Here is a 21,624-nt window from a genome sequence, read left to right as displayed (position 1 = left end):
CGGCTGGCTTGTGTTAACCCCCACACCGAACCTCGACCTATGTTGTTTGCTTGAGCATGTGTGAGTTACAGTAACATCAAAGATCAAGAGGCTTAGTTGCTACAGAGCCAGCCAGCCATGTGTCAATGGATGTACACTTTTGTCATTTTTCTCAGTGCACTGCACAAGGTACTAGATACTTTTTTCTTCTTCTCAAAGATTTGCACACTCGTACAAATGTGCACACTTGTACCATTAGAGGACATTTAAAAATTGCACCTCCAGAAGCAGAAACCCCCCCGCCCCCATACACACACAAATCGTGCATTTTATTATTTCATGCTAGCATCCTGGTCTTAAGGCTTCAAAATTAGTTTTTCTCCCCCAACACAACACAACCAACTTGAGCCATTTTCTTTTTTGAGCCATGATCAAATATGCAATTTCCCATTAAAAACAATTCTAAACAAAGACATTAAAAAAAGTTACATATTTGGGCTTACAGCAGTTTTTGCATAAGTCTGGCATGGGAATCAATAACATGATGAAATTAAGATTAACCCCATGTCAAACATGAGGAAATAGTAAAACACATTAAAAACTACAAATTTGAAGCCTTGAGTCCAGGCAGGATGAATGCCTAACAACATAGAATTCATGATTTTATACAAAATCTGGAGGCTGGAGGTCCAACATTTTTTTGTTGTTGCAGTTTTTAGGGGTTTATAATTAGGTTATTTTTTGTTTAACGGTGCAGCCCACCCTACGATCCATATTACATCATGTTTCCTCTCACCTGTAGTGCTATTTATCCATCTAGATTGTTTTGTGTTAATTTGCCCGAATTTTGGAGATATCGGCCCTAGAGCCTTTTGCCTTCTCTCCAATACAATGGAACTGGATGTCAGTCGCCTTGTGGTGCTCAAAGTGACGGGGGGGGGGGGTATACATTTGAACAACATATACATTTCAACATCAATGTCGCTTTCCAGAAATGCTTACTCAAGATAATCCAGACCTTATTGTGTGCAGTTTGATAGAGGAACTATTTTCTTTCCACCGAACTACACCCACTAGCTGCTGCTAGCTGCAGTTTCATCGAGACTAGCAGCTAGCGGGTGTAGTTTGGTCGAAAGAAAATAGTTCCTACATGAAACTGCTCACAACTAGGTCTGTGGATTATCTTGAGTAACCGGGTCGTTATTTCAGGAAGACATTTCAGGAGACATTGATATTTCGTTTCAAATGTATTTTTTACCGCTTTGAGCACCACAAACAGAGTGCCATCCAGTTCCATTGTATTGGGAACAAGGCAGAAATCTCTAGGGCCAATATGCCCAAAAATCAGGCAACTAACACGAAACGATCTTGAGATTGATAAATAGCACTACAGGTGAGAGGAAAAATATGTATTTTGGATTTTAGGGTAGGTAATGAGCTGTCTTTCTAAATCGAACTAACACTGCACAAAAAATATAAATGGGTCAAAAACAATGTTGCTGAAAATGTACATATCTCAGACTGTGATAATCCCCTCCCCAATCCAATTAGCATTTATTATTATTTCAAATATCTTTTGTGTTTCATTACAAAACAAACTGGCATTTAAACGGTTACAATTCTGTAAATTATTTTTATTTTAATCTCTGACCAGGACTGAAGTTGGTTACAAGATTTATCCAAAAAAAAAAAAAAAATTGAACGATAATATTAGACCAAAAACATAAACACACTCAAAACGCTAATGACATTTATGTACTCTAGGGGCGTTAGGGTGTTAATTTAATAAAGGGGCATGCAAGGTTAAGCAAAAGCACGCCTATGCTCTTAAACCAGTCTGATGCTGCTTGGGTCTGAAATTGATGGGTTGAATGATAGATTTTTGGCGGAAGACACACATGGGGGAGAAATTAGATTGAAATTGTTTTCATCATGTAAGTTATTTAGTCTTTTCGATTGTTGTTTTTCTCTCAAGGAATGCTCTTCGGGTTTACCTGTGGGACTTTCCGTTAAACCTGAACCTCGATTATTGAGTTTAAGGGGGAAACGGTCATTTATTGTTATTGTTTGTCATGTATTGTTAAATAATAGCATAACTGTTAAATTATGCCTGTCAACAATTAACTGATACAACGTGGAAATTTGACTTGTGTCCATAGCAATCTTCTCAGATTTACATATAATTTTTCCCCCATAGAAATCTTTCCCCCATATTTATATCAGTGTTTATATGTATTTATAGAAATCTCATGCTTATTTTTCTCTCTCTTTGGTTTACTAACAGTGCTATTCTGCAAGATAATTTATATCACGAAATTAATTTTTCCTCCACCTATTTCAGCTGACCAGAATCTGGTCACGATATTTTATCCAGTTTTACTTGATTGAAACAAGATTTTGGAAAGATTGTACCTTTCCATGGGTTTCTAATGGAATGTTGATGATTTTACTGCACCGCTAAATCCAGTCCAGTAAGTCTGAAAATGTGTTTTGGCCAACTCTTACAGCTCCTTCATTTCCCTAAATAAGATGTGATTAGACAGTGACATAATTATCATTAATTGTGCCTATTTATGCACTGTTTTTCTCACTATTTCTTAGTTTGTTTTTCCTAAGCTGTTACCAAATACTAGGGCTGTACCGAATAGTTGGGACATTCGAATATTTGTTTATAATGATGACATTCGAATAATAATCATTAAAAAAAATCATCAATAATCAGCATTGGGATATCCATAGCCTGCGTATTGTGAATGGTGATGATTGAATAACAAATTACTAAAGCTTAATGTACATGATTTGGTTGATTGAGAAAACCAGAGATAATCCTAGTCCAAGATTTGTAGTGTATAATTTTCACTGCAGTTATATTCATTCAAGAAAGTTTATTTAACAAAAAGACTAGTGCATATTTAATCCAATGAATCACTTCATTCGTATTGAGGATTTTTTTGACTTTGACTTTTTATTATTACATCATTATGTCACGCCAGACATTTTAATATCGTGGGAAGCCTCAATAGAATATTCAAATGTGAATAAATGATATTTGGTACAGCCCTACCAAATAAATACAATACACAAATTGGTAAATGTTCTGTGAAGGCCAGATGAACCATTTGGTAGGGAAGGTAATGACTCAAATTATGTCATTGCTGCCTTTCCCCACTATAATTACAGAAAAAATTGAGCTGTAATGTCGAGTCTTTCCATCATTTGTGATTTCAGCGCATGGGATATATTGGTGTGGTGCTGAATGTTGTTGTTTTTTTTTGGGGGGGGGGGGGGTTGATGTTTTTGATGTGTGTTATTAACATCTTTGTTGAATGAGAAATTTGAGTTTTTGTTTTTTTGTTTGTTTTTTGTGGGGGGGAGGGTATACATGGACTGTTTTTTCTACTCTGCGTTTGTAATTGAAAAATTGGAATAAAGGCAATATAAATAAGACATGTTTGTATTCTCATTGTGCATTAGGGTTGTGACTATTAATAATGAATCAATTATAATTATTCATACAATTATGAAATTTGTTAAAAATGTTGAAATTATTTAGAGCAGGGGTTCCCAAACTTAAGAATGCCATGGCCCACTTTGAAATCTGAAAATCACACAGGGTCCACACAACCCTTTAATCACAACTCTGATCAACACACAAGACTAAGATTAAGTATTTTCCTATTTTTTTATTTCATTAACAGAGCATGTGAACTTGGGTATACGGCGGGCAAATTAATAATCCATCCACATACAAAAATTTAGGCAAAATACCCAGATTGTGGCAGATCTTGTGTGCACATTTTATCAAATTATGTACGCGCATGAGATTTGGAGGCAATATTAATATACTAAGAATCTTGCATGCTACAAGCTTCGATTCCTAGGGGGAAGACTGGAGATGATGCACCATGGCTGCAGTTATGGACATCACCCGCTCCGCGGGCTCCCAAAATCGTGACTGACAGACAGACACCGCCCACCCTCCTAGGCGCCATCGTGCAACTGTGCGCCATCACTCACACTACATAACAGTTGCTCGAGTGACATCACTGAAGACGTCACAACTGTCTGAGTGACATCACAGTTGGGGCAATCACAGTTGCTCAAGTAATCTCTCGAGACCGACTTTGGACTTGCATCGAAAATCTGTCAGCAGGCTCCTTCAAAAGGCATGGCTCGCACGCATGCTGCGCTGTACCCGATCAAAATGAAGTGAACGTGACCGGTGTGTTGTCAACACTTACCATTTTCAGCGTATAGCAAGTGGCTACTTGCTACTAGCAACGAGCTAGAGTTGTTATTGTTGTTTCATAGCGACGGACGGATTTGAGAGCGACACCCAGGGAGCGGAAAAGAAATCCATTAATGGGCAGAGCCGGTCGGTTGGAGCCAATGGCAGAGTTTGCAGGGAGCGGAAAGGGATTTTCTTCCGCTGCCGACCGCGCCTCTTGAGTTCCTGTTGCACCACATTGAAACGGGGCTGCCCCCAGAGGTTAGGGAAAAACATATTTTTTTGTTTAACCGATGGGTTCCCAGATTGTTGCTCGAGTGACATCACTGATGACGTCACAGTTGCTCAAGTGACATCACTGAATGATGACATCACAATGGCTCAAGTGACATCACTGATGACATCACAATCGTGACTGACACTGCCACAGACACCACTTTGCCAATTTTACCTAAGATTTGTATCCACAAAAGTGACAAATATATTAATTGCCTCCAGAGTCTCCACCATAGAAATCGAGCACATGTAGCACATGAGATTGCTAGTTTCAATCATGCGGCCTCGCCTGCTCTATGACATCACTGATGACATCACTGATGACATCATATAATAGCCTCAGCCAGGAAGGATGACATCACTGATGACATCATCACTGATGACATCACATCATTAGGGCAATCACCTAATTAAAAATCGCACGTAAAACGGCATCGCTGTGGCCGTCGGAAATTTTTTAACAACTTGCTCCCTTTTATAATAGCCTATAAGATGTGCATACAAGATTTTTTTTCTGATTTCCCCCCATTTTCTCCCCAATTGTATTTGGCCAATTTCCCCCTGCTGCCCCGCTCGCTGCTCCACCCTCTGCTGATCTGGGGAGAGCCATAGACTAGCACCATGCTTCCTCCGACACATGCACAGTTGCCAGCCGCTTATTTTCACCTGACAGCAGGGAGCTTCACCGGCAGTCCGTAGCATGTATGCTATTCATTCTATTCCCATCAGTTCCCTTCCGCGCCCGACCAGGCATCCCGACTGACCAGAGGAGGTGTTAGTGCAGCGACCAGGACACATACCCCCAATCCGGCTTCCCACCCGCAGACACAGCCAATCGTTCCCCCTATATGGACACCTGAACAAGCCGGAGGTAACACGGGGCGCGAACCTGCGACCCTCGTGTTGGTAGGCAGGGCATGAGAGAGATATTAATTTGTGCAATATATACAGTCAATGATTTGTGCGCACAAGATATTAATTTGTGCACACGATATAGGCTATTAATTTGAGATAGTAATCTTGGAGGAATGAGTTACTATCTTGTGCGCATGAGATATTAATTTGTGCGCATGAGATATTATTTTTTATTTATTTATTTAGCACATATTCAAACATACAAAAATACTGATAGTTATCAACAAGAAAATAAATGTGCAAAGTAGAGGCAAGAGACCCGCAAGGGCCTATACGAGGCCTCTACTTGTATAACATCATAAGTAGAAATAAAATCAGCAAGTATGAAATAAAATTAAAATTTAACGAAGAAAAAAAAAAGAAAAGAAAGTAAAGAAGAAGAGCCAAAACATGTATGCTGATAAGAGATATTATTGATTTAACAGGTTTTTTTTTTCATTCTTGATTTAAAAATAGGCAATGATGGCCAGGTTCTGATTGAAGGGGGGCTGGAATTCCATAAGGATGGACCTCTATGTTAAATTGACCTAAATTTGTGCGGGAAAATGGAAGGTGAATGTTATGTGATTGTCTGGTTGGATATGAGTGGACATTAGAGTTCAATACAAAGAAGTTATGGAAGACAGTAGGTAAAAATAATTCTTGATGCATACATTTATACATGAAAACAGTAGTCTGATATACGTTTATATCGAAAATTGACAATATGTTTAGTTGCCTGAACAGAGATGGCTCAAATCGATTTGATGATGTAGCCAGTCTTAGAAATTTCTTTTGAATTAGCAGGATTTTCTGAAGAGAATAAGGATATCTACTGGCCCAAACAATATTACAATATGATAAATAAGGATATATTAGACTATAATATAGTGACAGAAGACAGGTGCGATTTAACAGGGATGAAATCCTTCTGATAATGCCATAAGACTTCATAATTTTATTACATACATAATCAATATGGTTTTTCCAGGATACATTTTCATCAACTAAAACACTAAGGAATTTTGAAGAAGACACCTGTTTTATTTCAATATTATTAATGAGCAGTTTTGAATTCTGCTTGGAATAACTTTTGTTTTTATTTCTGAAAATTATAAAATTTGACTTCTTGGCATTCAAGGAAAGCTTATTTAACTGGAACCAACTTGAGGTGTATGTTAAAATTGTATTGGCCTCTCTGATCAGGGAATCAAAGTCTGAATGTGCGACAGCAATGTTGGTATCATCTGCAAATAAGATGGACAGAGCAGATTCGGACTTCAGTGCAAAATCATTTATAAAGATTAGAAATAAGAGAGGCCCAAGGATTGAACCTTGGGGCACCCCATAATATAACTTGGTTCTATTAGAATTATGACCATTAATACACACATATTGCTCCCTGTTTTCAAGGTAATCACCAAGCCATTTGATGACAACATCCTGAAATCCATAACGATGGAGTTTTGACAGTAGAATACTATGGTCCACTGTATCGAAAGCCTTCGATAAATCCCAAAAAATACCAATTGCAAACATGTTATTATCCAAGGCTGCAGATATTTTATCAATAAGTTGCAAGAGAGCCATATAAGTTGAATGGTTTTTACGAAATCCATATGGGTGTTTGTACCGGATGTTATTGTCATTGAGGTGTTTCAACACTCTTGCATAAACCAATTTCTCCAAAACCTTGGAGAAACAGGGTAAAATAGAAATAGGACGATAATTGTTAAAGACATCAGGATCACCTTCTTTAAAGAGTGGTAAGACCTTTGCTACTTTAAGGTCACTTGGGACCACACCAGTTTTTAAAGAGACAGCAAGGACATGAGTTAATGGCTTACTAACTAAGGAAGCTACTTCTTTTATGAGCTTGGTCTTGATTTAATCATGACCCGCTGCTGAGTTGTTAAGTTTCATGATAATTTCAAACACTTCATTGTATGTAGGAGGTTCGAAGCTACACAGGGCAGGAAAGTAGCCAGTAATATTATCTATAGGTCTGGCATTTGTAAGTGGATTTTTTTTTGCAAGGGTGCTACCCACATTAGCAAAGAAGTCATTAAAACCATTTGCAATGTCAGAGGGACTAGAGAATGAGGTCTCGCCATTTGTAAATTGGGATGGGAATTTCAACTGAGCCTTTTTCTTATTTAATAGTTCAGTAATTACATTCCATGTATAGTTTTTATGTCGCTAGTAGAGTAAATTTATCAGAATAGTATTTCTTCTTTGCTATACGGTGTAGATGTGTAAATTTGTTTTTATATTTTTTATACGTATCATTATTATGCAGAGTTGGATTTGACAGAAATCTTTTATATAATTTGTTTTTTTAAATAGAGGATTTCATTAATCCGGAAGTGAACCAAGGTTTGCTAAGACTATGGCGCTTGTTGGTTTTGAGGCTCACCAGAGGAAAACAATCATTGAAAACACCTTTGAAAAGCTGGAGAAAAGATTGATATGCCAGATTAGCATCGTGCTGAGTATAGACATTATCCCATTGAACATCCTCAAACATTCCCTTAAAACGTATAATATTAGCTTCACTAAACTTACGGAAGCTTGCTTTAACATTTGTGTCTCTATGTATACTGCCATTTGCTGAAGAGAGGTGGAATATAGGAAAGTGATCAGAAATGTCAGTATACAATAACCCTGATTTCGATGGATAATCAAATAAATTAATTATGATGTTATCAATTAGGGTGGCTGTTTTAGAAGTAACTCTAGTTGGTTTGAAGATGAGAGGATAACCTCTTCCCTCATATATATATTCAGATACAATTAAAAAATTAAAAAAACGAACTAAAAATCCAATTGTAAAACATATGATAAAGGTATGGTATGATGTTAAAAAATATCTAAATGAACCACAAGTGTTGTCTCAATTTAGTCCGATATGGGGGAATCAATTTTTTATACCAGGAAGGGCAGATGCAACGTTCAAAATATGGGACTCTAAGGGACTTAAAACTATCAAAGACCTTTATATGCCCGATTCAGATGATATGATGTCTTTTGAAGAGCTGGAGAGTAAATTTGATATTAATAGAAGGCATTTTTACAAATATCTTCAGATTAGAAATTTTGTTAGAAAAAATCAAAACAATATATTGACCAAACCTCTACAAACAAATTTAGAAGAAATGATGATAGGCGACAGTCTGAGAAAGGGAATCATATCAGGTTTTTATTGTCTACTTACATCTCGCTCACCTGAGAACTCACGATATAAGCTGAATGCGTGGAAGGAAAACTTAGAACTTGAAATTTCAGAGGAAGATTGGGAAACAGCTTGTGAGGAAGTTCATATTCTATCTATAAATTCACGACTTAAATTGATACAATACAAGTGGTTAATGCGGATGTATGTGACACCAATGGATCTAAATCGATATAACAAAAACATACCTGACACATGTACAAAATGTACAGAGGAAAGAGGAACTCTCTTTCATTGCATGTGGCAATGTAGGAAAATTCAGTTATTTTGGGAAGAGGTAAGAAGCATGATCGAGGAGATTATTTCAAAACCAGTCTCACTGGACCCTAAACATTTTCTGCTAGGTTTATATCCAGAGAATCACAGATATAGTAAAAGTGAAATGAAATTTATAGATCTCGGTTTGCTCAATGCTAAAAAATGTATTGCACTGTTGTGGAAAATGGTTCACAGACCAAGCTCAACCCAATGGATTAGACAGATGCTGTTAAATCTTCCACTTGAAAAGATTACTTACATATTGAAAGCTAAACAACATATATTTGAAGATATTTGGATGCCATTCATAAGTTATGTTGGTAATTTAAATTTAGCAGAAGATGAAGCATAATAAGGTTTTGTGATGGCAGTGCAGTTCCAGAAGCTAGAATGTCTTGTTGATACATTGTTTTTATTTATTTTCTTTACTTGTATGATGTTAAACTAAAAAAAAAAAAAAAAAAAAAAAAAAAAAAAAAAGTTTAAGATTACCCATGTACAAATTGGAGGAGCAGAGGTGTGGGTGTTGGTGTTGTTGTTGTGTTGTAGGTGTTGTTTTGTCTATGTATTGTAAAGATAACAAACTGTAAATAAAAACATTTTGGAAAAAAAAAAAAGATGAGAGGATAGAAATAAGATGAATACAATACATTTAAAAAATCGGCAGTAGGAGAATGATTTTCACTATTGAAAAGGTTGATGTTGAAATCCCCAACTAGGAAACAAAGTTTACCTTCCTTATTAATTACATCCAAAGAAGCAGTGAGTGTATCATTGAAGCAAGTGATATCAGTATCAGGTGGACGATAAATACAACCAATAATGACATTCTTGCCACCAAAATGAGGACATGACATTATTTCCAAGAAAACAGATTCCACTTCAACTTCATTCAAAATCAAAGAATTGAAACACCTCCTCCAACCTTCCCCTTTCTATTTGAAAAGGTATACTGAGGTAAGCTATAGAGCTCTGCAATTTCATCGGTGAGCCATGTTTCAGTTAAGGCAATGATAGAAAATTCATGATTCAGGGCCGACAAATAATGAGTAAATTGATCATTATTTTTAGGGAGGCTGCGTATATTTAAATAGAGTGTAGAAAAAATGTCAGACTTCTTTGTTAAATTGTCAATCAATGTGTGGAACTCACTTTCATTATAATAGTTGCACGGACTAGAATCATTGTTTACATTGTGGAAAAAGTTTGCATCTGGATCATATGAGTCAGTATAGTCAGCGGATTTACACGCATTTATAGTAAATGGGTTAAAGGTGTCATCATGATTTATAGAGAATGAACAATAAAAGGATCACACACAAGGATGCACGCATGCATACATATACATACATACACACACACATACACTCATAAGTGATAACTGATTTGAATTGTTGACATGTGTAGTAGCAGCAGTCTGTGTTAATGTTGTCCAATAGATTGTAGTCCGGTTTACGTCAAGGTCCAGTGTCACATTGTCATTGTGTTCAAATGTTTTCAGATCCAGATGTTTGTGTTCAGCAGTCCTATGAGTTGAATGGTTATTTTCTCCAGGTGTGTCGTTAGATGAATGAGATGTTCTGGTGTGTGTCATGGTTGAGTAGTCAGTAGTCACTTAGTTACCTTACAGACCAGATTGTGATGACAACGACGACGATGACGACGACAAGGACGGCCATGACGATCATTGATATTTGTCCAGATCCTGGATGTTTCTGATGACTAGCACTTTGGCCTCCTCCGGTGTTCCATTCAGCTTTATGAATATTTTACAGTTTGATGTCCATGTATTTTGAATGTTCCTATTTTATTTTGAATATTAATTTGTTATACAAGATATTTATCTTATTATCTGAGACTATTTTGATGTAATAATAATAAATAAAACTACCAAATGGGGCCAAGATGTCAGTCTACAATTATTGCTTTTACTCCAGTCAGTATTTGATTGTAATTGCTGAGAGCATTTAGTGAAAGACATTCATGATCCTATCAAAGGTGATGTAGCCTACACAAGGAATTTGTGAATTCATATTCAAAATAACTTTTTTATAAAGTTTAACCATATAATTGCATCGCTTTCTTATGTAGATTTGTGTATCTCAGCTAAGCACCAGTGGCTCCTGCATTACATTACTGGCTTTCCTTGGGAAGATACTCCTTGGATGGAAGACTGGTGCTGGAAGTGATGTTGGAGGACCAGTGGGAGGTGCTCTCTTTCCCTCTGGTCCGAATGGTCTGATGAATAATCTGATCTGATGAATAATCTCCCCAATGCCCCAGGGCAGAGACAGGGACCTGTCCTGTTAGTGAGCACCGTCCTTCGGATGAGACGTTAAACCGAGGTCCTGACTCTCTGTGGTCATTAAAGATCCCATCGGCACTCTTCACAGGAGTAGGGGTGTAACCCCGGTGCCCTGGCTAAATTCACATCACCATAATCCAAAAGCGGCAAGAAGGTGGCAGCAACCAGTCGTCTCCTTTCGTTAAAGGAGAAACAAGATTTGTTCGGTTGTTCCTAAAAAATAAGCCCAATTTCAACTTTAACTTCCTTGCGAACAAAACAATATGAAGTTTAAAAGAGAACAGCTGGCACCTTGTTGAAAGAAAAGAACATGGCTTTTGTTTTGTCTGCATTTAACACCAATTTGAGATGATACAGGTGAACTGTAAGACATCAAAAGCAGACTGTAAGCATTCGAAAGCAAGGGCAACAGTGTTCGCACAACAATACAGAATGGCATCATCCGCATAAAGATGAACAGAGGCATTTATATTACGACCTACATCGTTTATATAAATGATAAAGAGGGTTGGCCCTAGCACGGAGCACAGAGCATCAATCTGAACCACCAAGCAGAATGCAAACAAATAATGATCAAAGCAATAATCAGAGTTCAAATATGATTATAAATCACTATAAATCAGCCTCTAGGCTCTGGGCTGATCTAATGTGGAGCGGGAGGCTATTCCAGAGCCTAGGAGCTGCTATAGCGAAGGCTCTGTTCCCTCTAGTCTTGAGCCTGGTCCTAGGGACCTCCAGCAGCAGCTGGTCAGCTGACCTCAAGGCTCTGGGTGGGGTATGGTGGCGCAGGAGCTCGGCGAGGTACGGTGGGGCCATAAATCAGGTACGGTGGGGTCATAAATCAGGTACGGTGGGGTCATAAATCAATGACAACTGGGACTTCTGGTTGGTGGCTGCATGGAGTAGAAGCGGCGTGCGGACGCTCCGGCTCACTTTATATTTTTTCACTCCTTCAACCCTTCGCTCCGCAACCAAGGTGGTTTATTTGTAATACTTTCACCTTCATCTAACTCTCAACATCAAGTTTGCCCAAATGCCTAAGTCGAAGAAAGGCACCTCTGCGGCTGAGACTGAAACTGAGCCTCCGGCTAACCCGCCTGCTAGCCTACCGGCTAACTTAACAATGGAGGCTATATCCTCGCTAATAAACGAGCACAGACGAGCACAGACAGGCGTTAGCAGCTGACTTTAAAAACTCGTTCAGCTCGCTGGAATCTAAATTTGATTAAGTCCGGTCCACAGTGGAGGAATACGGCCAACGCCACAGTGGGATTTATGACGTCACAGTGGCACAGATAAACAGATAAACAAACAGACAGACAGAGCCCCAGCTCCTATTTATATACTGATGATGATGATGATTGCTTGTAGAGAAGGGAAAAATGTCAATACCCAAGTATTTAAATTTCTGGACCACTGGGATGTTTGCAGATGGTGTGGTTAATCTCATGGCATTGTTCAGTGGGAGAAGAGCAGATTTAGACCAGTTGATTTCCAGACAAATTACAAAGTTGTCGACAATAGACAAAAGGTGCAAGGTTGAATTTGGAGCATCTCCTAAAAAAAAGTAAAATATCATCGGCGTAAAGAGAAATGAAATGGTCAGTATTATGTGATGTAAGGAGCTTATCATTGATTTTAGAAGGAAAAAGGCCCCAGTCACTCCTGTTCTTATCAATGGTGAGGCAATTGAGGTAGTCTCCTCCTACAAGTACCTCGGTGTCCTGGTGGACAGTAAGCTGGAGAACTCCAGTGCTGTTTTTTCTTAGGAAGCTCCGTTATTTTAATGTAAGCAGGTCCCTCCTCCATGTGTTTTATCAAAGTATTTTAGCAAGTGTGTTGTTTTACGCTGTTGTTTGTTGGGGGAGCGGTCTAAAAACCCAGGATAAAAACAAGATCAACAAACTGATCAGGAAAGCCGGATCCATCATTGGCGTGATGCCAGACTCCCTTGACACGATCCTGGAGAAGAGAATGGGTCGGAAGCTCAGGAGGATCATGAACCATGAGGATCACCCAATGTAGGCCATCTTTAGTGACCTGAAGAGCTCCTTTAGTGACAGGCTTATTATGCCTAGGTGCTCTTCAGACAGATTTAGGAAATCCTTTGTACCTGCTGCTGTGAGGTTTTTTAACGATTATTGTCATTGAGCTGCTTGTTGCTGCACTCTAGCCTGCAGACTGCTGCAGTGGGTGGCATCAGGGAATATTTTACTTATTAACCTGGTTGGCCTCGTTTGGCAATGTGCTCTCCTCTTTTTTTTTGTACTGCTGAGACATGTATTTTATTTTATTCTTTGTCTACTGTGATTGTCTTTACTGTTTACCATTGTCTGTTTGTCTTGCATGTACAGTATGGTGGCACTCAGTTTCCCCCCTGGGGGATTAATAAAGTATTTCGTATCGTATCGTAGGCTAATAGGCGTGTGAGGAGATTGACGAATAGCCGGGGCCAGAGGCTCCAGGGAAAGAGCAAACAATAAAGGGAAAAGGACACAGCGACTTGTGAAAAAATATAGATACTTTGGTAGTTGTAGCTTGAAAGACAGGCAATATTGATTGTTAATGTGAAGGCATTTCTGCAGTGTGACTGTGCTACACCCGCGTCCGGGTGTAGCGTTAAATAGTCAAATAGCTGTGTGACTATTTACACCAGGGTGTAAATGGCTGTGGTTATTTATACAATGTGTGATGCATAATGGGGGAACCCCCCCCCCCCCCCCCCATTTGCAAAATAAATTGTAGGCCCTGTGCTCTAGAAACATTTAGTTATATGTAAAATATAAAACCACATAGGCTACACTGCAGCTTTCTCACATTGTGGGGCATTCCTTGTCATGTCGGACAGCTATTGCCAACCAACACGAGAAGTATTTATGCAGTTGAACTAGTGGCAATTTTGTTAGCGTTAGAGTGGGTGGAGGAAGGGGTGGAAAATAAAGTAATCATTTGTAGTGACTCGTGACAGCGTTATCAAGTATTAAAACTGGAGCAGGGAAAAATCATCAAGATTTGGTGTACAAACTGTTGTTTGTTAACTCAAGGTTAGATAGGCAGGGGAAAACTATAAAGTTAATGTGGGTGCCAGCACATGTAGGAATCTCATGTAATGAGAAAGCAGACAAGGCAGCAAAGGAGGCGATCAGGGAGAGAACAGGTGGACATTGATGTCAAACTTTCAAAATCAGAGGGGAAGAGCATAGTATGGAGGGAAATAGTTAAACAGTGGCAACAGCAGTGGGATAGGGCAATAAAAGGGAGACTTCTGAAGCCTGAAGCCTAAGGATCAAGTCAAAAATCTTGGCGTTATTATTGATTCCGATCTCAACTTTAACTCCCACATTAAGTCAATCAGAAAATCAGCTTTTTATCATCTTAAAAATATAGCAAGAATTAGGGGATAGGCTACATGTCCAGACAGGATCTAGAAAAACCAATTCACGCCTTTATTTATAATAGGTTAGACTACTGCAATAGCCTTTTTTCTGGTCTCTCCAAAAAATAACTTAGGCAACTTCAACTCATTCAGAATGCTGCTGCTAGAGTTCTAACGAAGACTAAGAAAGCTGATCATATCACTCCAGTTCTTAAGTCCTTACACTGGTTGCCAGTGTGTCATAGAATAGATTTTAAATACTGTTATTAGTCTATAAATCACTTAATGGCCTAGGCCCAAAATACATAGCTGAATTGCTCCCACGCTACGGACCGTCTAGAACTCTTAGGTCAACAGGGTCCAGCTTATTAACTGTCCCTAGGATCAAATGGGAAGGCTGCATTTACCCACTATGCTTCTGCTAGCTGGAACAAATTGCCTGAAGACCTCAGATCTGCCCCAACCTTACTTACTTTTAAAAATAGACTAAAGACTTTTATGTTTACCATCGCTTTTAACTGCTGACAGCTACTATGCAAACCCAATGAGTCCTCTATAAGTTTTTTGCTCTTTTTGCAACTGCTGCGCCTGTTGCTTAATGCACTTTTTATACTCTTTTTTAAAGTTTTGTTGTGATGCTTTTAAATGTCCATTTTGTTCTCTTCTTTTCTTTTCTTTTCCTGTCAACCATTTTATGTGAAGCACTTTGAATTGCCTCTGTGTATGAAATGTGCTATACAAATAAACTTGACTTGACTGGACATCTGCATAGTATACAGAATAAAGTGGGAGTGGTGGGGAATAGTGGGGCTAATAGGAGTGAACTGAACAGAGAGTTATAAGTAGATTGAGAATTGGTCACAGCAATTTAAATGGAACACTTAGTATAATAGGGAAGCATCCAACTGGGCATTGTAGTCAGTGTGAAGTAAGGGAGACGGTGGAGCATGTAATGATCTCATGCAGGAGATATGAAGCAGAGAGGGTGATAATGATGACTGGACTGCAGAGACTGGGACAAATAGAGGCCAGTGTGAAGGGTATAATGGGATGTGTTGGGGTAGTGGAGGGGAAGAAACTAGTTGTCAGTTTTTTGAGAGGATCTGGACTGATAACAAGACTGTAATGGATTAGGGGAACATTGGATGGATTAGTCCAGAAGGAGGCGGTAATGCAACATGTTGGATGCCAACCGCCGTAAAACCAAACAGAAGAAGAAGAAGAACCAACACGAGTTCAGTTTGTCCCTCTCTGCCTTCCGTCACTCACTGACAACAAGTATGGCGGTCTGATCCATCACAACTCTGTTTTGGTAGTATATAAACCTGTGTTTACGTTATTGCGGAGGCAACCTTACTTCGAAATTCGTCATTAACCGGAATAATAACCAAAGGACTCAGGTGAGGATGTAATACAATATGTATCGTTTGTCTGGCTGCCCAAAACACACAACACGTGGGTAACGTGGGGCTAGCCGCCAAGCTAGTAGCTAGCTAGCTCCTGCAGCCTGTACTACAAAGCAAGATTAGTGGTTTAGCGAGGTAACTTCAGGTTTAACCCTGGTTTAGCCGTACTACAAAGCAAGTTAACTTCTAATCACCATGGCAACTCATGCTGCAAAGCTAACTTCAGAGGATAAGATCAAAATCCATGACAGACCCATAAAATCGGCTCTCTGGAGTCACTCACCATTCGTATAAGATCGCCATATGAAAAATAGATTGCAGTCAACTGAGAATAGAACAAGAAAAACATTCGTGGCTCTGTAGGTTACATAATTAAATTAAGCCTACTTACCACTTTATGTCTTAACAGCTCAACGATGCGTGGAGAAATATGATCACTATTAATCACCGCAGCGCATATCATACACGAGTGAGGGTGATATTCTCCTACATGCCAGAAAAGCCTATACATATAATATAGATATGGGATAAATATGGGATAGCCCCAATACTAAATATGCAGGCTTCTTGCATGTTTCAGCTGGAACTGTGTCCTGTAGGCTCTATGCCAATATATGAGCAAAAATAGGCTAGTTTTTATCAATGAAAAGTATGCCCGCATCGTCTCAATTCAGTTCAGCAGTTTTCTCTTTTATATTAGGATATCATTATTATAGCCTATATATGAATTATTCGATCAGTGCAACCACACACATAATGAGTGATAGAGATCATTATTCATTGAGCATGCTTTCTAAATCTATGGTCTAAATAGGCTTACAGATTGTGGAAATTTATAGACTGAGATTACACATTTAATGTACATTTACACTCGCACAAACTAAAGCTGCTGTATGAGACAGAAATCGCTGATCAAAGTAAATCAAATGACTGATGTGAATACAAGCGGCAGCTTTAGACAGTCCTTCCGCAGACTATATCCAACGCAGATTTTCATTCTGCCATAGGTTACATTAAATATCCGCAAAAATCTCTGATCCCACTGCGCTTTCATTGAATGAGGAAATGGGTGTGGGCGTGGATCAACTCAGCTGTTCATAATGTGATTGGCTAGCGCACCTCTTTCACGTGGACGCGCGCCTGTGCACGAGCGAAAAACGTGCGCGTGCACAGGCAGATCCCAGATAAACCCAGCTTCAGTTATCGAGTAGAAAACCAGCGTCGTAGTATCGTTAAACTAGATAGCTTTGATCCTGTTCAGTCAAACCAGATCAAAGTGACAGATCGCGGGTCTGTTAAGACAGCTTCGTAGTACAGGGTACTGGGCTAACCACTAACTAGCGTTAGTTTGTGTATTGACAAAGATGTATTGCTTTCACCAGTGCGGTCACTTACAACCTAGCAAACGCTGATTTTAGGAAGTTAGGTAACAATCCTTTTCGAGATTTCCATTTGACGTAACGTCACTGTAACCAAACGGACACATTTTTTGCCAATATGTTTTAATCATTCACTATCGCCTTTTCCTTACCAGAGTCTGGAAAATGACGTTAATGCTGGTTAATGTGGGCGTGTGGCAATTGTGGGGGCAGGCATCCCTGGGTTGTGGCTCGATGGGGTACAGCCACGGATGGAGTGATGCAAAATCGTGGCAATTGTTATTCCATGTAATTTGTGTTACTTCTTGTATAGGGTCATGACGAAAGCAAAGATACAACAGGGTGAGATAAAGCCAAGAGCCGTTTTCCCACATGCGTACCGGAAAATTACCTGTAAGTCAATATCGGACATTTCCCTTCACACTTCGGCTCGCGCATGTGGGAATCTATCAGCGAATTTTCCTGTATGTTGGGGGGGCGTGGGGGAGGGGGGAGCTTATTTGGGGGGTCGGCAAAACTCGAAATAAGTTCGCTTGTCAGTTGTCACACAATAAATCACACTCGTTTGACTTAAGAGCAGCGTCAAGCCGCCAGCGTAATAAACACAGCCGATTTACCCACTCCCCTCTGCTCGAGAGCAGCAGCCACGGACAGACACAGCGAGAAAGGCTTGCAAGCTGCTCAACGCTTGTATGTATGTAGAGAAAGCAAAATGCACAAGCGAAATGTGGAAGTAGTTTGCTTTGATGTGCGCGAATGATTAGATGATGCACTTTGAAGAAGTTGGGATCCGTGTCTGAGAGAAATAGTTGCTGGTTCGATGTTTATCCGTTCACCTGCGTCGCGTTGAAGCACTTTTTACAGACTGCCTTCGTTTGATGTGTCCGGGGTTGCCTTCGGAAATCAGCAAGCTGACATACTGCTCTTATTAGGCTATCACAAGATCATTTCGCCAGTTTGCTTTAATGTGCGCGAATGATTAGATTATGCCCGCTGGAACATTAAGCAACGTGTGTAGGCTGCTCCTCGCCCATGATTGAAGGACCGCTGTCACGGAAAATGACCTGAACCGTTTCCACTTGCGTCCCCTTAACACTTTGAGTGCCACGGCCCTTGGGCAAAAGGTGCTGTACTGTGCCACATAGGCCGCAATGCATTTTAAAACAGTCATATAATTTCTTTAATAATTACTATGTAAACACTGAACACGCACAAATAACGATGAGACTCTCTTCTATCACCTGCAAAAAAAAGTTTATTGATCCCATTTTCCGTTCTTTAGTTATGAGCCGGAGAAGATAGCTTGATTTGACCAAAAACAGCCCTTTTTTTCTACGAGCTGAGATAATGACCCTTTTGTGAAAGGAAGCATTTCAAGCACATCATTGACTCATTGCTAATATTTTCTGATGTAATGCTGCAGCTGCCTGGGTCTGTTGTATGCTGTAGTGTCCTGCGTGCCCCACCTCCCCCCTCCTCCTCCCCCCCCCCCCGTTGTGGGAGGAGTGTCTCTCTGCTCTGCTCGGCTCTGCTGTGAATGCGTTTGCTCTGCGTGTGCTCAGCACTGAAAAGTCTGCTAGATCCAGCTTTTTTACAGCCGCGTGTATGTCACCAGCTTCCAGTTGAGAACTCCACGGCTGATCATGCGAATGGGCTGTTGCAGCGGACACGAGGTGCTCAATTGTGACAGCAGATTGGCTGCTGCAGGGGCACAGCTACGTTATGCTTCAATGAAGCAGCTGCATACGGACGGATGCGATGCGATTTCCTTTTCCACAACGACTTCTTCTGTGTGTTTAACTCATGGATAACTCTACTTTCTCTCATCTGGAGTGCGCTGTTGCCACCTAAGGGTTCTGTAAAATAGGTTAGACACATTCAATAGCTCTCATATTGTAAGAGGCGATGTAAGAGGCATAGATCGATACCCCCCCGTCAAAAAAACAATTTCGAGTTATTGACGCCATTTGGCGTCGCTGGCAGCCTACGGTAAATTTCTAATGACGCCACACTGGCACTCAATGTGTTAAGAGCATACCGCTCTTCTGACTGGCACGAAACTGGTGAAATGTCGGGGACGACGGGGTCGCGCTTATACCGGCATGGCGCCTTTCTCACATGCAGGCATTAGACCACATTCCGGTCATTTTGCGGTACAAAGCGCATGTGGGAAAAGGGCTAAGGATACATCGCCCCAATATGAAAGTAGTCTATAATACAGTGTGTGTGTGTGTGTGTGTGTGTGTGTGTGTGTGTGTGTGTGTGAGTATTCCCCTACAATGATGATCACACACAGGTACCCAATACATTAGATGCAGGGCGCATGATGTTGCCGCCATTCACTTCTATAGTCAACTTTGGTTGACTAATGAAGTTCATTTAGAAAATATAACTGAAAATCAAGACTTGGTTTTTCAACCAACTCAATGATCATGTTGTTTAACACCTTACTCACTATAGAAAAGAGACTAAGGCCCAATCCCAATTGTTATTGTTACCCCTACCCCTTGTTTCCCTCACTTTGGCCCTTGCCCTTAAAAACGGAGCCACAAGGGAAAACAATCACCTAGGAAATGGGACACCACTCATTACTTCATCATTTTGGCCAACTGTGATAATAAGGTTATTTGTGGTTCAAACAGATTGATTGAAGTCTGCAGATTCGCATAGATACACTGTTATATTTGAATTATACTATTTTATTAGTTGGCTGGTTTGCTCAGGAGTAACTGGAAAACATGATTATAACATTATAGGGTAGCCTACAGTATATAGGATGGTATAGCATAGCCTATTCAAATTGATTGAGTTGATATTGTAGCTCCATAATATTCTTCTTTGACATTTGATTCTGGCGATTGGGTTGCTTCATAATCGGGACATAAAACGATCCCATGTGGTTTTGGCTGGGTCAGGTGTCCAAAAATGATCTATTTTGTAGCTCCATAGTGACATTTCAGTGTTACAGCTTTTTACACGGATCTGCTTGCAGCTCGGCTGGCTGGCTGGTGCTTGAAGTAGGCGTCGATACGTCTATGTTCAAATCGTCACAAAATACTAGGGATGGGCATTTTAAGCAATTTAAATACTCGAGTACTCTCCTATAATGAACGAGTGCTTGAGTACTCGCGGGGGGTGGGGGGGGGGGGGTTGCGTCTGTGTGATTACTAGGCATGGGTCGATTTCCGGTTTTTTCGGTTCGGTATACGAGCCCAAACCGGTTTGATCACGTGCAAAAAAAAAAAAAAAAAATAATAATTTGCCAGTCCATTCTGATTGCACTATTGTTCGTTTAGCCTCTTCTCAAATTGCACTAGTAGGCAAAAGTCTTATTTTGTTTATTATGTTGATGTTTGAAGAAAAGTTAAGCTGAATAGTTATGAGAAATAAAAACAGTGTGTTGTTACAGTTAAAAGGTTCTGCTTATTTGTATTCAGTGTTCGTGCTGGTTGGCAGCATACCAGCTTAGAGGTGCATTATCGCCACCAACTGCAGCCGCTTTGATACGTTTTTTTGGGGAATATCGAACCGGTTTCAAAATGTTCAAACCGACCCATGCCTAGGCCCTATATTGTGTGAATTTGTGAGTTTTGAAGTTTATAAGGCAGCTCAGCTGTAAGCCAATCCATTCTGATTGCACTGCTTGTGTTTTTATTAGCCTTTTCTCAAGTTGCACTATAGGCAGAAGTCTTATTTCATTTATTATTTTGATGTTTAGAAGAAAAGTTGAGCTGAATAGTTATGATAAATAAATACAGGGTGTGTTTGTTACACAGTTGTCCTGCTTCTTTTTATTCAGTATCATTGCTGGTTGACAATACCAGCTTAGAGGTGTATTATCGCTATCGGGTGGACTGAAGTTGCACTACAGACAGTTATGGGCCACACTCGGGAGCCCTGCTTAAAAATTTTTTTTTTTTTTTTTTTTTTTAATTACAAAAAAAATCGGTATACCGGTTCGATCCGGTTTAGACGGCAATATCGAACCGGTTTTAAAATTTTCAAACCGACCCAGCCCTAGTGATTACTATGGTAATGATGGAGCAGGGGTAATCTGCTGTGTATGGGGCTGGTCACACATAACGTTTGCATTTTTGCATGGAAAAAGCACTACCTGGAGCATTTTTTGTCAGGAGAGGGACTGACTGTGATATTAGGTGACGCTAAGCTAACATCTAAAGCCTACCTCAGACAGTATCTCCGATGGTTGGATGGATTGCATTGGAGCAGACAAGTTGTGAAACAAGCGAAGGAATTTCCAATACATGTCCATTGTCCAGCAATGTCAGGT

General features: G+C 39.8%; 1 protein-coding gene across 1 annotated transcript in view; it reads left to right on the top strand.

Annotated features, from left to right (window-relative positions):
• The first annotated feature begins 15,814 nt into the window (after window positions 1-15,814).
• The window catches only part of cdkal1 (CDK5 regulatory subunit associated protein 1-like 1), a 689,646-nt gene continuing 683,836 nt past the window's right edge, over window positions 15,815-21,624 (top strand). The window contains exon 1 of the mRNA XM_083636399.1: window positions 15,815-15,948. The gene's annotated coding sequence lies outside the window, so the exon portion shown is untranslated. The remainder of the gene's footprint in view (window positions 15,949-21,624) is intronic.

This window comes from Poromitra crassiceps, assembly GCF_964638095.1.
Source record: "Poromitra crassiceps genome assembly, chromosome: 1".
Taxonomy (NCBI): Eukaryota; Metazoa; Chordata; class Actinopteri; order Beryciformes; family Melamphaidae; genus Poromitra; species Poromitra crassiceps.
Note: the sequence above shows the minus strand (reverse complement) of the source record. Positions and strands in the feature narration are given on the sequence as shown.